Here is a 19841-nt window from a genome sequence, read left to right as displayed (position 1 = left end):
TGTAAGAGTGGTACAGGATATGTATGAGGGTAGTGTGACAGCGGTGAGGTCTGCGGTGGGAGTGACGGATGCATTTAAGGTGGAGGTGGGATTACATCAAGGATCAGCTCTGAGCCCTTTCTTATTTGCAATGGTGATGGTCAGGTTGACAGATGAGATCAGACAGGAGTCCCCGTGGACTATGATGTTTGCAAATGACATTGTGATCTGTAGTGAGAGTAGGGAACAGGTGGAGGAGACCCTGGAGAGGTGGAGATATGCTCTAGAGAGAAGAGGAATGAAGATCAGCAGGACTAAGACAGAATATGTGTGTGTGAATGAGAGGGAAGATGGAGGAATGGTGAGGATGCAGAGAGTAGAGGTGGCAAAGGTGGATGAGTTTAAATACTTGGGATCAACAGTTTAGAGTAATGGTGAGTGTGGAAGACAGGTGAAAAAGAGAGTACAGGCAGGATGGAGTGGGTGGAGAAGAGTGTCAGGAGTGATTTGTGACAGACGAGTACCAGTAAGAGTAAAAGGGAAGGTCTACAAGAGGGTAGTGAGACCAGCTATGTTATATGGGTTGGAGACAGTGGCATTGACAAAAAGGCAGTTGTCAGAGCTTGACATGGCAGAGTTGAAGATGTTAAGATTTGCACTGGGTGTGACGAGGATGGACAGGATTAGGAATAAGTATATTAGAGGGTCAGCCCAGGTTGGAAGGTTTGGAGACAAAGCCAAAGAGGCAAGATTACATTGGTTTGGACATGTGCTGAGAAGGGATGCAGAGTATATTGGGAAAAAGATGCTAAGGATGAAGCTGCCAGGTAACAGGAAAAGAGGAAGGCCTAAGATAAGGTTTATGGATATGGTGAAAGAGGACATGCAGGTGGTTGGTGTAACAGAGCAAGATGCAGAGGACAGGAAGAAATGGAAACAGTTGATCCACTGTGGCGACCCCTAATGGGAGCAACTAAAAGAAGTTATTCACTCTCACATGTACCACTACCATGTCATATTCATGTTTGTTAGGAGTTAGGGTCCTTATGGACTTTGTAATATCAGAACTCCTGGGGCCTGAAAGACAACTTAGTGTAACCCTTTCCAAGTCCAGCCTTGTGAGTGACAAGTCATTGTGTGCCTGACAACAGAGTTACTTATCAGTAAAACACTTCTGTTGATGCTGTGGTTCAGAGTTGTTTTGCTCAGAGATACACTTTATGGGAGGCATGTATGTGACAGAGGAGTGGTCTTATTCTGAGACTTAGTTTTCTTATTTCTTGGAGATTTTGGAAGTGATTTTTGTAAAGCCATGGCATAAGACATTTTGGTGCAATTAGTGAAGGATTGTGGTGGAGGTATATAAGCACACAGGGCAGGTTTTTATGTGTGAAGGAAGCCTCCAGATAAATGGTGGAACCCCTCACTGATGGAATTACTAGTGTTAAGAATAAGTTAATTATCTGCGAGTATAAGGTACATAGTGCACTGTTGTAAGGAGACTCAGTGCTAAATGGCTGGCAAAGAAGGTAAAAATAGTACACTAGGATAACACAGGGTGTATATGTGTATATAATTATAGTAGAATACACTATGCAGAAGGTTCTCCAGTGAAATGTAGTCTTGTCCCAGATACTATAGATTTTAAAAGTCAGTCAGAAAAAAAGGGGAGGAGTTGATACATCCAAGTCCTGGATCATTTGTTAAGCAGGAAGATAGGAAAGAGAGGATAACTTGAACTTTAACAGTCTTAGGGGAAGAACTTATATGCAACAACTTGAAGAACAGCAAAAATCCACAACTGGCTACAATACAAACACAGATTTATTAAAGAACTCTAGTGCCTCGGCTCACAGCCTTCCAGGAGTAATACAAACACACAATATTTCACAAGCTTTTTATATAACACCATTCATTAATTAATTAATAAATTATATAATAATTGTTTCCAATTAATCTCTAAATTTAAACCTACAGGTACCATAGTATTAAACTTTAAAATATAAATAGACTCTTTATAAAGAAGTTTATCCTTGATGTCACATACTTCACCAGTATTCATAAAAACTTGTTCTAAAACAGAAATTTTTAACAAAGAATAATCACCATTATGGTGTTCTTCTTTCGGCTTTTCTCGGTTAGGGGTCGCCACAGCGGAACTCCGGTCCACTAATGATTGGCAGTAGATTTTTTTACGGGTGCCGAGGTGCCAGCTCAAAGCTCAACCTTCAGTGAAGGCACACCCATTCTACGCATGTCTTTCGAACGCCACTCGACCGCAGGGAGGACATGCAGACTCCACACAGAAGGCACTCCAGCCGAGAATCGAACCAGAGAACCTCTTGCTGTGAGGCAACAACGTTACCGCTGCACCACCGCGGCTTCCAATAATCACAGTTTTAAAATGCATTGCAATATTACTTTCGACTTTACTATTCTTTATATCCCTTATATGTTCCTGTAGCTTTATTTGTAATTTTCTTTTGCTTTCTCCTATGTAAAATAAATTACTGAGACATTTAAGAACATACACTACCCCTTCACTATTACATGAAAAGCTACCACCAGCTGAAACATTGGTGCCATTTATTTTCTTAAAGCTTGCAACAATACAGGAACATATAGAACAACCACCACAAGGGTGGGTACCCTTCATGGCAGGAGTTATATATAATGTCTCATTAGGTATGGAAAAATAACTAGAGACTAAAAAATCTTTTAAACTTGTTCCTTTTTTATAGGAAATAGAGGAACCATTTGCTATTATTCTTTCCAACTCCACATCCTGAAGTAAAAATTTCCAGCAATTATGCAATATTTTATTAATCCTATTACTCAAGCTATTATATACCGAGAGAAAATATATCTAATTTTTACAAAGTTCAGTGTTATTCCTCTCTTTATTCATAACATTTTGACACTGATTCAGTCCCAGTCTATGTGCAACAACTCTCTGTAAAGACTTCTTAACCATATTACAATTATAACCCCTATTTATAAACATATAAAAAGTGTACCTACACTCTCTTATAAAATCTCCCCAGACACTACAAATTCTATGCATGTGAAGAAACTCCCCATAGGGTAAAGCTTCCAATAAATGCTGGGGATAAAAACTGGCCCCATGCAAAAAATGAATGTTGTCAACAAATTTCCTATGCACAGATGTCTTAATGCCCCCACCATTAATCCCTTCTAATACTAAATCTAAAAAATTGACCATGCTACCACACTGTATATCATCAAATTTCAAACCATAAATATTCTGTTCTAAATCCAAACGGAAGTTCATAACATTATGTCTGCCACCCTTACAAATAAAAATTAAATCATCAATATATCTGTAATAAGCAATGACATTATTTCTCACAAACTCATGCTTATACAGATATTCCAACTCAAAAAGTGCCATGAACAAATTTGCATACATGGGGGCAAAAGATGCTCCCATAGCATTACCTTGTAGTTGGTGGTAAACACAACCATCAAAAACAAAATAATTATTTAACAAACAAAAATGTGCATGTTCTATAATATAACAAGACAAGGGAGAATTTCCTAAAAAATAATTTAAAGCTTTAATGCCATCCTGATGTCTGATGCAGTATATAAACTTTTCACATCCATAACTACATAATACATCTCACTACTCCATTTAATGTCTTATATTCTATCCAAAAAAATCAAGAGTCTTTTATGTAAGACTGTAACTTCATAACATAAGGTTTTAAATATTCATGTATAAGTAAACCTATATTGGTTAAAAAATATTTATGAGCACCAACAATTGGATGACCCAGAGGGCTCCGCAAATTTTTATGTAATTTTGGCAGACAATAAAAGGCAGGTATCTTACACCCACCCACATCAAATTTTCTATCAATATCACCTTGAGTCAAATAACCTAATCTGACTCCCTTCTCTAATAACATCTTATATTGTGTCATAGCATTATTATAATCAACAATGTTACATTTTCTATAAACATTCTCATTCCTTAGATGTTCATAACACATTAGCATATTGTGTATTACGTAAAACAATTATTTTATTCCCTTTGTCAGAGGGCTTGATTATGATATCTTTTCTTTGACTTAAACCAACCAAAGACTTCCATTCAGCCCTATTCAAATTATATGTAACATCTTTATATTTATCAATACCATCAAATAATTGTATTATATGGTAATTAAGCATAGCCGAAAACTGTTTTATTGTTTCATTAATATGGGGGGAATAAATGCACTTTTAATAGAGATGTCATGTGTATCTAACAAACAATAAGATCTGACATACAAGAAGTAAAACTTTCATCATTATCATGTGACATACAAGAAAAAAAACTCTCATTTTCTGATTCAGCATGATCAAGAATTTTAGTATTCCTTACATTTTCTGTCCTGTTAAAAAATACTTTAAATGCAATTTTCTAACCAAGAAAAAAATCTTGTTTTAACATGTGTAGGCAAGGAATAACTTATAATTTTTGGGGAAGAACTTCCCTGTTAGAACTTCTAGTGGTCACTAGTGTGATCAGATGTGATGAGAATGGAAACAGATTCAAAATGCAAATTTGTACTAAGGGTAAGCAACTCAAGAGCCACCTAGTATGACAGAGCAATATAGTTTGGTTAGGTGGACACTCAACATTCAGGATCTCTGAAACAGAGTAAGATGGTAAAAGCATTTCAATTTTGAGAGAGCAACTCCACAAATTGATTTTTCTATGTTTAATAAAAGCAGCCAATGACATTGGGGGGAATTATCATTTAAGACATAGGGAAACATACATTTATATAAAAGAAAACAAACCATATTAGCATGTTCCAAGTAACAAACATTATACATCACATATTTTTGTATAGCTATCATAAATCCAACATTATGTAAATTGCTCAATTCCTGCATTCCCTTAAATCTCACTTCTCCTATAAAACATTATTTTGCATGTATCGTTCCTACAATTTCCATTTCTTCTCTGTAATTTGCTCCTACCCTTTTTTAAAGATCCCACTTCCAGTTCTTTTATCTCTGTTACAATATTCAATACTTCAAATACAGTTGGTTTAGACTTTGATTTCCATTTTGTAGTAATTGCCTTTCTGGCAGCCACCAGAATTAAACTTAGCAAGGCCTTACTATGTCTAGGCAATTAAGATCCTATATCTTAGCTCAAAAAAATATGTCCTTAGTTAAACCCATTTGTTTATCCAACATTTCTGACAGAGTACTATGTAGGGAGTTTTTGAAGTCTGCCAACTCATTGCACTACCAACACATATGTTACCAAACTGCCTCTATCTTCCCCATCATATCTCCAATATTTGCCATCTACCCAAGGAAAGTTTTTTTGGAGTCTGCTTAAAGTATAAAGATAAACCAGAAAAAAAAGCTGCACAAACTCACACTGCTAATTAAGAACCCAAAGTAGGAACAGTTCCACAGCTCACAATAATCCACACCAGCAAAGTTAACAAAAATGTAAGATCCAAAAGGTAAAATACTTAATTTATTGTATAAAAACAGACTTTTTTTAATGAAAACCCTAAAAAACAGGTTCCTATTACATGATCGAAGGCACATTCTGTCGAATGCATCTTGATCGACCGTAAAAGAACGAAAAGGCAAAATAGCAAAGCGGCTTTTAAGCAAATTCTTTCCCTGGGAAAGAATTTGCTTGGCCTCTTCCATTACTTTGCCATTCTTTGCCATTTTCAGCACTGTAGTGCTATCTCAGAGTTGGTATATTTAAGTAGGGGGGGTGTCCCCACATCGAGGGGTGTGGGGGGTGAAGCCTCCCATTTTATGTACTGTTTTAAAGTTTTTTGGGGGGTTTTTTTTTTGGAACAGCGATTTTTTCCCTTGGAAAAAAATCGATGTTCTGGGGTTTCGACATTGTAAGCTTTTGCTTACATTGGGTTGATTAATCATCATTCACTTATTTAAGCGTTCGATGATGTAATGCAGACCCTCAAAAAACACCCCTTAACCCACTAACTTAAAACAAATACACAAAACTATGTACTTCTACTAATAAAGTTTAACCCTCCTGATAGAAGCAATTGCCCCAAGTCAGCTGTACTCACAGACATTACCTAACCAAAAATTAAGGTTATCCATTCTAAGGAGGATGTTACAGCTGTGTTCCTACTTGCACCAATTGCAGTCTGTGCTTGTCTTATCTTTATTTTCCCTCCCAGAAGTGAAAAACAGACTGTATGGTTTCAGAAAACATTAACTTTTAACCTTAAAAAGTGCACTGGCTTTTATTGCCTGCCCCTGTAGTCAGCGTGTCTCCATGGAAACATAAGAACAAAATGTGCAGCTCCCTCAGCTGCAGACTTCTCAACTCACACTGAGCATTTATTTGCTAAAGGAAAACTTTTAATTATATTCAGTGATCTCTTATTTTTAAAGCCCACTTGTTTACACAAAAACTTGTTGTTCGATTAAGCCAAAGGCCTTAATCCAGACATTCACCTATACAAAATTAAGAGAAAATTTATCAGCTCTGCATATATTATAATCTGTGCACTTTTGCACCCCATCCCCCACCCAACAGCCCAAGATTACAGTTTATTAACTTAAACATGCATTTGTCTAGCCCTTCTTCTTACACTGTAGTACCTACATTTCCTAAAACTAAAAAAGAAGAAAATAAGGCACTTGTTTACCTTAGTATCTTCATCACATACAACAATAACTGAAAATGCTTTACCATATAACATGCAATTTATGTGATGAAATGTTTTATACAAATACTATTAAGAATAAAAATTGTTTTACTTGCAGTTACTTTTTTCTCCTTCCTCTTAGTATCCTGCCCAACATTAATGCATGAAGTGTGTATATATTTTTCCATCCCATACAAATGTAAAAAGTCAACAAAATTCCAAATTTCTCAGACACTTTTTCTTGTAAGGCCTTATCCCACATTTTTCACTAATTTCAGTGTTTGTCTACTTCCTGTTCATCTCCATCTCCCAAACCAGATTCCAAGGCATCCCCTATTCTTCTAAGTCAACTGCTGTGCTTCATTTTTGTCTACCACACATTTTCCTTTGGAACATTGGAAAGGGTTTCACTGGCTAAGTTTCATTTTGTTGGACAGATGTTTGTATTTTTCCTTAGCCTGTTCTGCATCAAAAATGACTTTGATCCTCCAGAAAAAATATTCTGAAGACAGCTGGATACAGTAGCTTGAATTTCATACTTGCCTCTTGACATTCCCTGATTGCCAGGATAATTCTGCTTTTTTTCTGTCGGTGTACAGTGAATAATCATTTTCCATAAATACTCTGTCTCCATTTTTTAATACTTTGCCCTTCTTCCACAGTTTTATCAGGATCAACTCTTTCTGCTACTATGATTGCATCTTTACTAATACATGTCTTAGCTGCTTTCTCATGGCCAGGTTTGAAGCATACACACAATGTGCCCTTTCAATTAAACATTCTGCTGTGGAATACCAGTCCAACAGCTTATTTGTGCTTTCATAATATTAATGCAGTCTGTTTCTTTCAGTTTCTCTGGTACAGAAAAAATCTCAAGTTTTCCCTGCTTGTTCTGTCCAATAACGCTACCATTTTTTGAAATAGCTCTTCTTGAGCACACTCATACTCAGCCAATCTTGTCTTATTTTGACCTCTGATTTTTGCAGTTTTATCAGTTCATCTGAATAGCTGTTTAAAGTTTTTTTTCCATTTTTCCAGCATTTTGTAATTTGAGTTCACAAGCTCCTTCAGTGTTTTGTTTATTTTAATCAGCTCTGAATGCATTTGATTTATTTTTTCCTCTAGATTACTGGAAACATCCCTTGTGCCAAAGCTGGAGCTTGAACTGCTTTTTGCTGAACAGCTGCAGTATTTTTCCCAGTCAGTGTTTTTGCTTCACGTTTTCTAGTTGATTTTCCTTCAGTCTCTCTACATTTCTTCTCTGCTGGCATCCAGGCATTGCACTTACTAGTCAATAACTGCATTTGCTAAAATTGCAGAGTTACTGGCCCTTATCTCTCAGTTTCTTTTATCACAATGGGAGAGTTGAAAGTAAGCTGTTGATCAGTGTTCAGCCATCTTAGAAGTCCACATAATTACTGCTTTTGTGCTTAATGACAATAGCTAATAATAGAGGAGTGGGATTTTTTTTTTTGTGAAATTAAAGTAAGAGAAGATGATACTACAGCTTCTGGGTTTAAGAACACAACACGAACAGGGTGGGAAATTTCTTAGCTCTGTTGTAGAATAGCTAGAACTGGCAGAAACTGAACCTGAAAGCATGGGGAAAAAAGATCTTGTGCCTCTCAAAAGACAACAGCAGTCAGACTCCTGCCAGGTAGCAGTCACATCTTAAGCAGCATAGCCTCATACCTCTCAACTGTACAGATTTTCATAGAATGTCCAAGTTTTTTAGTCATATTTTAGGTCTGTTTCTCATAAAATTGTGGTTTTCTGGCAAATCATTGAGAGTTGAAATCAGAAAATAATGATAGACATTTGAGATTCAGACTGCATAGCCTTCAGAAAATTCATGCTAATGCAAAACCTGTTACTCTATCAACTTTCTAAGTTTATAAGAGCAATATTTAAAACTGTTCCTATGTTTGGGCCTTTATCTCCCTGTTATTTATATCTTTGTCCAAATTTCTTGCTCTAAGAGGTTGAGAGGTATGCTTAGCCTGGGCTCACTTCTGAAACAAATGAAAAACTAGGATTTAATATGAAAAGTAAGACTGCTTAAAAGGCAGAAACATTGCAGCAATTTACTTGAATTGCCAAATGCAGGCTTGAAGAGCTTTAAAACACTTCAACCAGATTTTGCAAAAAATCTGATTAAAATAATGAATTGCAAAACAACTAAAACAGAAGCAACTACAACGTAATACAGAAAACAAGAAGGAACACAGCTAGAACATACAAACACATACTGTTTAAATGAACTTAAAAACATTTGACAAGAAATGATGGAGGAAATGGTTATAACTAAGGAATGACATTTTTGAGCTGGGATATAGGATCTGAATTGGCAACACATAATAAAGCCTTACTATTTTTAATGCTAATGCCTGCCAAAAAAAGAAATTACTAAAAAATGGAAGTCAAAATCCAAACTAACTGTAACTGAAGTATGAAATATTGAAGAAGATAATAATTGGAGGTGGAATGTTTAGAAAAGTGAAGGAACAAATTATTTAGAAATAAATGGAATTTGTGGGACAATACATGCAGAATAATGTTCAGGATGAAGAGCGAAAATTAAAGGATAGCAGGAACCGAGCAATGTATGTAATATTGCAGTCAGTGCTAATTGCTAAAAAGAAAGCATATATTTATATACGGTATGAAAAAGAAATGTTACTTTTTAAAAATATCATGTTGGCCACCTGGCAGCGTGAGCAATGCCTCTAAATGATTATCATTATTGAAGTGAAACCCAGAATCCGAGTGTAAAAATGGGAAGAAAGGGTGATAGATAGATGGGTGGATTAATGAATGTTTAATAAAGATGTTTAAAAAAGAAATTACATGTTTTTCAGCCACTTAGCTCTATTGTGGAAAAGCTTGAAGTGGCAGAAACTGAAAGTGCAAGCCTGATTAAAAAAAAAATTTGGGCCTCTTAGAAGACAATAGATTCAACAAGAACAAATGAATATGTTATTATTTTAGCAGTATATGCAACATGTGATAGTATAATGTGGTCTAAATCATATTTAAATGCTAAAACATTAACATGTATTTGACAAAGGTTATTACTATAGTGGCTATTTGCTAGTTTATCATTTCACATTAATCAAACGTAATTTACAGTGGTCCAGCTATTAATAAAATATGACAATGCAATTTTTTTTTTAGTTCTATATTTTTTGGCACCCCACTGCCTGCCGTAATCTGTTGGCACATTCATTCCTCACAGGGTAAGAGTTGATGCCACTGCAGTTCTTAAAAGAATAATTTTTGAATAACTGCCACATTTGGGATAATGGAAGTCCCTGTATGTGATAGTTGTAAATGAAAGGAACAATGGATGACAGTAGGTTCGCATATATATATATATGGATAACAGCAGGCGCAACATGAAGAGTGGCAATGTTAAACACTAATTAGTCAGAATCACTGGTTTGTGATTGGTCTGTTTTTCTCAGTGGCTGTAGAATAATGAATATAGAAGGCCACACTACATGGGGAGTGATGGGTATGAAGTGGGGACTAGGGAGGAAGAATGAGCCAATCATACTCCCACACTTCATCGCAGATACCTAACCTTTCTGAGATAAATTCCATGTTCCTAAAGTTTGGTGAAGTCCTTTGTATTTTCGGATGAAAGTGCTTAATTTATTAAATATTTGTGTGGAGCCTGGTTGCCTGCTTCATTTTTGTTTTCATTTTTGTTTTCAAGGTTTGGTACATTAAAAACCTTACTGATGTCTAACACATCAATTTTTCTAAGTCTGGGTTCTTAGTTCTGGTCCATGTTGAAAGCAGTTCACTACACTGAGCATATCAGAGGTGCTTTAGTGAGGAGCGGTGGATGTCTGCAGTAAAAGGGTAAATTTGCAGGAAAATCCAAAAATATCCTTACATGGTAAGCTTTAAAGTAGTTTGATTTCATTAGGTCAAATGAGGGTGCTTCTTGTACACTAAGTAACCTTTTTAATTGCCGGTGTACCTTTTAATTTCTCCAAGTCCAAGGGTTTCTAATATCATGACGGGAATGGACGCCATTCATAAGTCAAAGTATGATTAAGATTCATGAAATTAGTATTGTTTCAGTCTTTGGTATTAGCCAGAAGTGCTCTTCGCAGCACCCACAATGTGCCCAGTACTGACTCCTTCTACAATTCATATGGAGTTACATGTATCAGTAATATAATTAAGTACAATTGTAAATTCTTTTTTATAAGACCGATTGTTCTTAACACTATTGGAATTGTCTGGGTATCCTTCTTCCACAATGCCCTCATTTCTGCCTGTAAATCCTGGTATTTTATGAGTTTGTGTCTTTCTGTATGTAAGACACTGTACTTACTGAGTGTAGCAATTTCAATGATCAATCTCTGTTTTTCTCACATCTATTTTTTGAACTGTTAGTAATGGGTGATCCCATGTAATATAAACTTCATCATTTTATATAATGCTTTGTGGCTCATTTCAAATGCTTCTCAGCTACTTCAGTATTATAATGTTTGCACAATCCCCAATGCAATAGTCTTGCCACATTATTATGCCTTTCAGTATACAGTCCTTCTGCCATTAGTAAATCACACTCAGCAACAAGATTGACGACTGTTTCTAATTCTGTTTTATAAAACCTGCATTTGTCTTTTTCTCCCACATGTTCAATGGACTTTGTGAACCAGCGTGTATGTAGTCCACTATCCAGGCCTGCCTATATTAAACTTTCATCTTTTGGTTAAAATTCACCTCTCCTTAACCATTCATGCATTCAGTCCTAATCGACATGGGGTTGTTTCAAGAGTTTTCTGTACTTGCAACTAGATTTATGCATTTTCCTCATTTCTTAACTTCTTGTCTGATCCTTCACCTTGTATCCTTTCTTTTGTGTTTTTTGGCATGTTCAGTTGCTGCCTGATTTTTATCTACTTCTAGTTTTGAGTTCTATTCCCACTTGACACCAATATGCTTCTGCTAAACTAAGAAGGGAAGTGATCTTAAACTTATTCTCCTCATGTTTTAAAACTTTCACTACATTTGGATCTTGTGAGGCCTGCAAATATGTATGCAGTCCTACTATTGCAAATCTATACATATAATCAATTTCAAGGAGGCCCATACTTCCTTTAGAAAAGTGAATATATAATCTTGGTATACACTGATTTTTCTAAATCATTTGATAGGCAAGAAGAATTTGTCTTCTTTTCCTGCCCAACTGATCCAATACCTTTTGGGGCCAGTCAGTCACTCCAAAACTGTATGTTAGGATAGGAAGAGCAAATTGGTTTATAGTCTGGACTTTGTTACTTGATGTTAGACCTGTTTTCAATATTAGTTTTAGTCTTCTAAAATATTCTTTACTAAGTTTTATTTGCATTTGCTCATGTTTTATTGTTGATCCTTCATCAGTTCCAAAATATTTATACACTTCCTCTTGTAAAGTTCTTTTATATTCCTGTTCCAGACTGATATTTTCTTGGTGCTGCAGCTTTCCTGCTTTAAAGGTTGCTTTTGTACACTTATCAAGACCAAATGACATTCTTATGTCATCTGAGAAAGTTTTGATGACTTGTAGCTGTGCTTTCAGTTCCTCATCTGATGAACTATATAGTTATAAATAATCCACAAAAAAAAGATGAAAAGTCTTTATGCTTTGTTGTTTTCTGGGATCCAAATTGTAGCCATGACCTAATTTGTTAAGTACACAGCTTACTGGGTTAAGGGCAAGACAAAAGAGCAGTGGTGACAGATAGTCACCCTGGAATATCCCCTTTTGAATTTTTATCCCTGGAATTACAATTTGTCCTTTATCATTGCTTAACTGCAAAGTGGTTTGCCACTGTTTCATAGTCTCTGTAATGTAATCAATCAGTGTAGGGTATATCTTATGCATTTGTAAGCACTATTTTATCCATGAATCTGGGATGCTGTCAAATGCTTTTTTGTAGTCTATACATGCCATACTTAGATTCTTCCTCTTTTTACAGTTCTCCATTATGACTTTATGTAACAGCAAACTATGCCCTATGACTTTCTTTTGTTATCCTTTTGTTCTATTGCCATGATTGAGTTTTCTTTTAAATGACTATAAACTCTATTGACATCAATTCCAGTGTATAGTTTACACATCATCAGAAAGCAAGTTATTGGTCTATAGTTTTTAGGATGTCTTGCAGGTTCGCTCTTAAGAATGATATTGTTTTTCTTGTTGTTAACCAGGTTGGTGTTTGTTTGGGTGCACATATAAATAGTTCTTACTCATGGCTAAATCTTTATATAATGATGTTAATACTTTTAGCCAGAAGCTAGGTAGTCCATCTGGGCCTGGGGTTTTCCAGTTAGGAGTTTTTCTTAATTTTGTTTCAATTTCTCTGGCGGTTACTTCATCCCATTTCATATTCTGTACATTTGAACTACTTATTCTTTCTTTTACTTCTTCTGTCCATTCAACAACTTTGTTATGTTCCAAAGGATCTTCATAGTTATTTCTCCAAAATATATCGATTTCTTCTTTTTTGGTGGTGTTTCATTTCATTTTGCCTTGTTTCCCAGTTCTCTATAAAACTTTTTTGGGTCATCAATAAATTCCTTATTTTCCACTTTTCCTTTATATTTACATATGTATCTCCTTAAGTTTTTCTGTCTGTGCTGATATCTTTAGTTTATTATTTTCAATAGTGTACAATAGATCCTGATCTGTTCTGATACTGCACATTGCTTTTATCATGTCTATCTTTCTGATACTTCCATGATAGCATTTGATTTCTCCCCTTCCTTTCCCTTACTGTCCTGTGTTTATGTGGTAAGACTTTATATGTTATTAATTTAGCTTACTATAATATATCCTATTTACTTCTATGAATAGTCCTGATTACTGTGTTTATTTGTTTTATCAAACTTCTAACATTTTGGGTCTTATTGACTTTCTGTAGTCCATTTTTTTCATTGATCTTAATATGTCTATCCATCTCTAATAAACCAAGCAACTCTTCCCTTAGATCATTTTCTTCTAAAGTGAGGGCACATTCTTTGTTCTTTGTTTCCTATGGGCATTCTACAGAAAGTTCCAGAGCATCTTCCTGTGCCATAAAAAAATAGCAGGGTCTACCTCATGAAGGTACTCACCAAGACTTGAGGATGAATTCAGTTCCAGCAATATTATTCTCCTTTGTTTGCTGATTTTATCATATCTCCATTCGGACCCCTGCTATATAAAATGCAGTTTATATATCAGTGTTGCCTTGGTGTGCCCTGCAGGAATTGTAGTATGTAGAAGCAAATTCAGGAGCTTCCACTTGCAGAGAGACAGTTACAGTGACTATCGTAAAAGTGAAAAAAATATTAGGTCAGACTACCAAGCGGTAACTAAAGTTCATGAGTTTATTTGCTGCTACAAAGAAATATGCATTCCCCTGCTTGTTTCAACAAATCAGCCACAGTAAAATACTGTAAAATGCTAATTCATGCACTGTAACCTACCAGAAAATTCTAGAACAATCAACAGTGATGTCTAAATTTGCCCTACTGAATGGGACATTTTAAATACAACTCATCACCTATCATTAAAGTAAATATTGTAGAGAGGCAGATAGTAATGTATGAGCCTGCTGCTACTTCATTTTAGATGGTAAACATATTAAATCAGCCTTTACACTGTGTTGTGATTAATCCCAGACAAATACTTATTCTTCCATGAAGCAGAGAGGTGCAAGCAAAAGTCAGCAATAGCTAATAAGGCACAGAAATACTTATGCTAATGCACTCATTGGTATGTATAATTCAGTAGCGTTAGTGCTGTATTCATATTGCATTTCCCACTTTATCCATTTCAAGTGTCTGGGGAGTCAGAAAATCCTGACAGTCACTGAGCACATGGCAGAGAAACTAATCCTGGAGAGGATACCAAAGTATCACAGGACATGTTTGCGTACTCACTCATGGCAAATTGATTACATGTATAGATCTGCAGTCATGGGACTCCACACATATCTACTGACCTCACAAGATCCAAATGTAGTAAAAGTTTTGAAATGTGGAGAATAAATCTAAGATGACATCTGACATCTCTGCTTAATTTAACAGAAGCATATCGACATCAAGCAGGAATGGAAATCAAACCAGAAGTAGATAAAAACCAGGCAGTAACTGAATGTGCTAAAAAACAAAAGAATACATATAAAATAAAGGACCAGATGAGAAGGCAAGAAATGTGGAAAAAACATAAATGCAGTTGCAAGTATAGAAAACTTCTTGTAGAGCCTCATGTTGATCAAGAACGAACGTAGGAATGGTTAAGGAGAGGTGAATCCACATCAAGAAATGAAAGGTTAATATTGGCAGCCCAAGATAGTGGGCTACGTATGCACTGGTTTACAAAGTCCATTGAACATGTGGGAGAAACAGACATATGTATGTTTTGTAAAACCAAATTGTAAACAGTCACACACCCTGTTGCTGGTTGCGACGCACTAATGGCAGAGGGACTGTATACTGAAAGGCATAATAATGTGGCGAGACTGTTAAACTGGAGATTGTGCAAACATTATGGTATCGAAGTGGCTGAAAATCACTGGAAACATGAGCCACAAAGAATCATAGAAAATTATCAAGTTTATATCACATGGGATCACCCAATACCAACAGTTCAAAAGATAGATGCTAGAAAAATGGATATAGTGGTCCAAACAAAGAAGACAAAAGTAGCATTGATCATTGAAATCACCACACCTAGTGACTACAGTGTCTTGTGTACAGAGAGACACATAAAATACAGTGATCTGCAGGCAGAAATGAGAGCCATGTGGAAGAAAGATACCCAAACAGTTCCAATAGTAGTAGGAGCAACTGGTCTTATAAAAAAGAATTTACAGTCGTATTTAGATATGTTACCAATTCATGTAACATTGTACGAATTGCAGAAGGAGTCATTACTGGGCACATTGCAGGTGCTGTGTAGAGCACATTTGGCTAACATCAGAGTAAAACAATACTAATTTCATGAACTTTAATCGTACTTTGACTTAGGAATAGGGTCCATTCCAGTCATGGTATTAGAAACCCAAAAGACTTGGAGAAATTAAAAATGGTACACACATCTGTGGACAATTCTGGAAGATCACTAATTTACCTATGGCATACCTTTAGTGAATGGGAGGAAAGTATAGCACTTTGGCACAGCACCATGCAGACACAGGGAGGATGAGCAGACTCTGGGCAGAAGGCACCCTATATAAGAACCAAACTGAAGAAACAGGTGCTTTGCAACAGCAGCACTAACTGCCTTACCACTGCTGTCCCCGTTTCTGTGCATTCTATATTAGAACTAGAAGCACTCCTCAAACTAACATTATGCTGATGTACCTTCCAAAGTTAGTTAATTATTTAATTCATTTGTTCAGTTCTGCTGAAGGATGCTGCTATACATACTAAATGCACTTTATAAATTTTCCTGTAAAAAGATAAATTTGTGTGTGTGGTTTGCAAATACTACAATCCAAGTCTGGTAATGGGATCACTTTTTGTGTCTTCAATGAACGTGGCATTTCAGTGCATCTTATGGATCCTTATATACATATACATTACATAATTACATAGTATTACATTCCATAGTTGTAACATTGTATTACTTCATTGTACTTGTTGTCTGGCCCCACTCATGGTTATTTTTATTTTATTTCAGTTTGATAACCAGGTAAGGGGACTGGTTGACAGACCCTTTTCAGCCACAACTCAAGCACCAAGGTACAAGACACAAACAGCAAATTTTACATTTTCTAAATAATACTACAAAGAGTAGTACAGTAGGGTTCCTATTACAAGACCAAAGATGCATTCTTTCAGCATTACTGTAATGTTTAAAGTGTTTTCTTTTTTCTTTTTCTTTTTTTTGTTGAAACAGCGATTTTTTTCCCTTGGAAAAAAAATCGCTGTTCTGACAGTTCGACGTTATAAGCTTTCACTTACATAGGGCTGATTAATCGCCGTTCGCTTTTTTAAGCATTCGGTGATGTAATATAGACCTGTACAATATTGTAACAAAGTATAGACAAGGCATCTGTATGTTATTTATAATTATAAATAAAATTGAAATTGTTTACAATACACACAGCTAAGGTAGGCATTCAATCAATTAGCATTTCTTAAAACTATATTTTTACAAGAAAGATGTGACTACAGTGTGAGCTGCAAGGACTAGTTATTGTCACAGAAATAAGAGCATTTGGTGTCCTTAAATAGTTATTCTTTTTGTTTGTTTATAAATAATCGAAGAGTCTCTTGTTGTCTCACTTCTGATTCCAGGGTTTCAGAATGAGTTCTAATGAAGGTAACACTAGCTTCATGGCTGTCTCTAACTCTATTGTTAGGCTCATGATTTGTAACTGTGTTGTCAGGGGAGACAGGGTCATATTTTTAACAACTTGTAGATTTGTTAGCTAAGAAGAAATGGGGCACTGTCAATTACAGATAGACAGTTACACCACTGCAGAAGTTGGCAGTGAAGAGTTTAGGGTTCTGCAAGATTTACAAATCTGCAGATTTTATTCTCAATAATTTATATTTTACATGTGTGTGAGTAAGATTGTAAGGTTACAAGTGGGAGGCCATATCTGATTTTAGGGATAGCACATTTTTAGCTAAGGCATTACGAACTTAAGTGGTAGGACATATAAGATGTAAGATTCTATAGAACAATTTTATTTGGTGGAGTGTTTTGCTAATAATATTGTCAGTATGTTTAGCCAATGAAAGAGTATGGCCCAAGGTGATCCCCAGGTACTTCTGTTTCTAATGGCAGTGGGTTCTTGTCTGTAGCAGTAATGATTAGATTTAGGGACTTAGGGAGGGTTTGCTGGGTGCCAAATATCATGATGTTAGACTTAAGGGAATTGATTAGGAGCATATTTTTATTCATCCTGTGGCATAATTCTTTAAAGCTAGATTGTAGTTTCTTTTAAAGGGTCAAAGAGCTCTTGCATTATTCAAGTAGCAGGATATCAACTGTAAAAAGAACTGAGTTGAAGTGGGGTAGGTCATGTGATATATCACTGATAAACAGGGACAATAACAATGGACTAAGGACAAATCCATGTAGAACTCATGTCAATAGTGCCATCACTTGAAGGGCAGATTTCTAGGTGTATTTGGACAGTTCTGTTTTGAAGGTAACTTTGAAACCATCTTATTGTACTTGGACTAAAACTGGATTTACTGTTTAAAAATGACTGGGGTACTCTCTTTTTAATTTGTCCAAGTATTTTGGTTTCTAATAACCATAATAGTATGGTTTATTGTTTTGAGCTGTTCTTGTGGTTTCGATGAATAGACCAACTGTATATATTAAATAATTTATATTAGTATAAAATGTATCAGTGGCTGTGTATAATGATGTCATGTACTGAAAGAATTTCTAAAACAGTGTTATCACAAAGAAGTCTATATTTGTTTATGGGATCCCGGAGTTGTTTGTATATGTTTTCCAAAGATTTTTGTTATAGGCCAAAGGTTTGCTATAGGTTTGTAATCTTTGTATTCTTTAGGGTTTACTTTTCGGCTAAGGGGAATGGTGGCAGAGTGCTTAAATGCTGTGGGAAAATATAAGTAGTTAATGAAAGGTTGAATATAACAGTGAAAAGTGTTGCTAAGAAGGTAGCTGACATTTTCATGAAGTTGGGGTGTAGTTTTTTGAGCTCAGAGCCGTAGTGTTGATTTATGTTGAGAAAAGCTGTTTCGACTTCTTTACAATGAGTTGCCTAAAGAAAAATGTTGGACTGTAAGTTGCTAAGATGTATAGTTGAGAGGATTTAATTTGGGAGTCTTACATTGTATTGTCAACTGGTGTGGGAGGGGTTCTGAACATGGACATAGTCTTTGGGTAGGTCATTAATAGTGTCTATTAGGAAGTTTCTGTACTCTCTAACAAAGTTAAGCATTCCTTTTGTCTTATTGGCTGATTGCATGGAGTCAATAATGCTGTCTGTTAAAGAATTTAGCACTTCCCAGAAGTGTCTCAGGCTGGAGGGCAGTACTGTCTCTCTTTCAGTAAAAAAAAATAAGGCCTTTAGTGTATTGGTATCAATTCTGGCCTTTTTCTTAAAGTAGTTCTATCTTTCATTTAGTTGTTTTTTGAAGGATTGTTGTTTCCATTCATTCTAGGGTGAATCCATGGATTTAAGTATTTGTATTAATTGCTGTGGAAGCCATAAGCATTTCTTCCTTTTAACATCATTTTTACAAGTGGGATGCTGGAGTCTTGAATTTGGCTCAAAGCTTCCAAGAAGTGGGCAAAGGCTACATTTGGATATGTGCAGTTGTAAACATTGAACCAATCAATGGTTTGAAGGTTCTCATTTAGTAGCTGCGGTTTAATTTCTGAGAATGGTCAGTAGGAGATGGTACAAGGTGATTTCTTTACACCTTTAAAGGACCAGGTAGAAATAAGTGGACAGTGAGCACTATATATTATAGTATATAGTATATTAACTTCTTTATATAGATATAAATTTCTGTCGTCTGTAAGACGTCTGATAATAAACAGAGTTTTCAGCATCAAGGTATTTATTTTGTTACCTGCAGTTAGAGAAGGTATAGCTGGCTATTCTTGGAACTAGATGAAGGAACTGGCATATGACATTAACCATTGTGTGTACATATTGAGTACTTTAGAGAAGTTAAGCATGTTAAGAGATAGGGCATACTCAAGTTTAGATATGAAAACACTGTTAGTAATAAGTGTATAGGCTGATCCAGTTAAGTTGTTTGAAATAAGAGTATCAGGCCTTTTGTTGTTATGCTGCTTTGCTGCATATTATATCAGTGTGGAGCCTGAAGGATATAAAGGGATCAAACATAAAACCAAAGTATTTCCATTGTATCAGGTGATTGTTGGGGATGAAAAAAGTCTACTATAGGGTGATGCTCTGAGTATGGTTAGGGCAGAACAGCATGGTGATTGTCTTGGAAACATTTAGAGTGAGTTGATGTCATCTGCCTATAGGTTGATATTGGAGGGAATGAATAATAGAAGTTATGTCACTAATGAAAAGTGAGAAGGGGATGGTACCAAAGTGACATGGAAAAGCTGGTCAAGAGGAGAAGGTCAACACTTGCATCACACCACATGGAACACATCGCCCTCCAGAACACACACCAGCACTGCCTTCACATAAAAACACAAACCACACACCCACTTTCAAG

The sequence above is a fragment of the Protopterus annectens genome, chromosome 17.part0, assembly GCF_019279795.1.
Source record: "Protopterus annectens isolate FY-2018-M chromosome 17.part0, PAN1.0, whole genome shotgun sequence".
Lineage (NCBI taxonomy): Eukaryota > Metazoa > Chordata > Ceratodontiformes > Protopteridae > Protopterus > Protopterus annectens.
Note: the sequence above shows the minus strand (reverse complement) of the source record.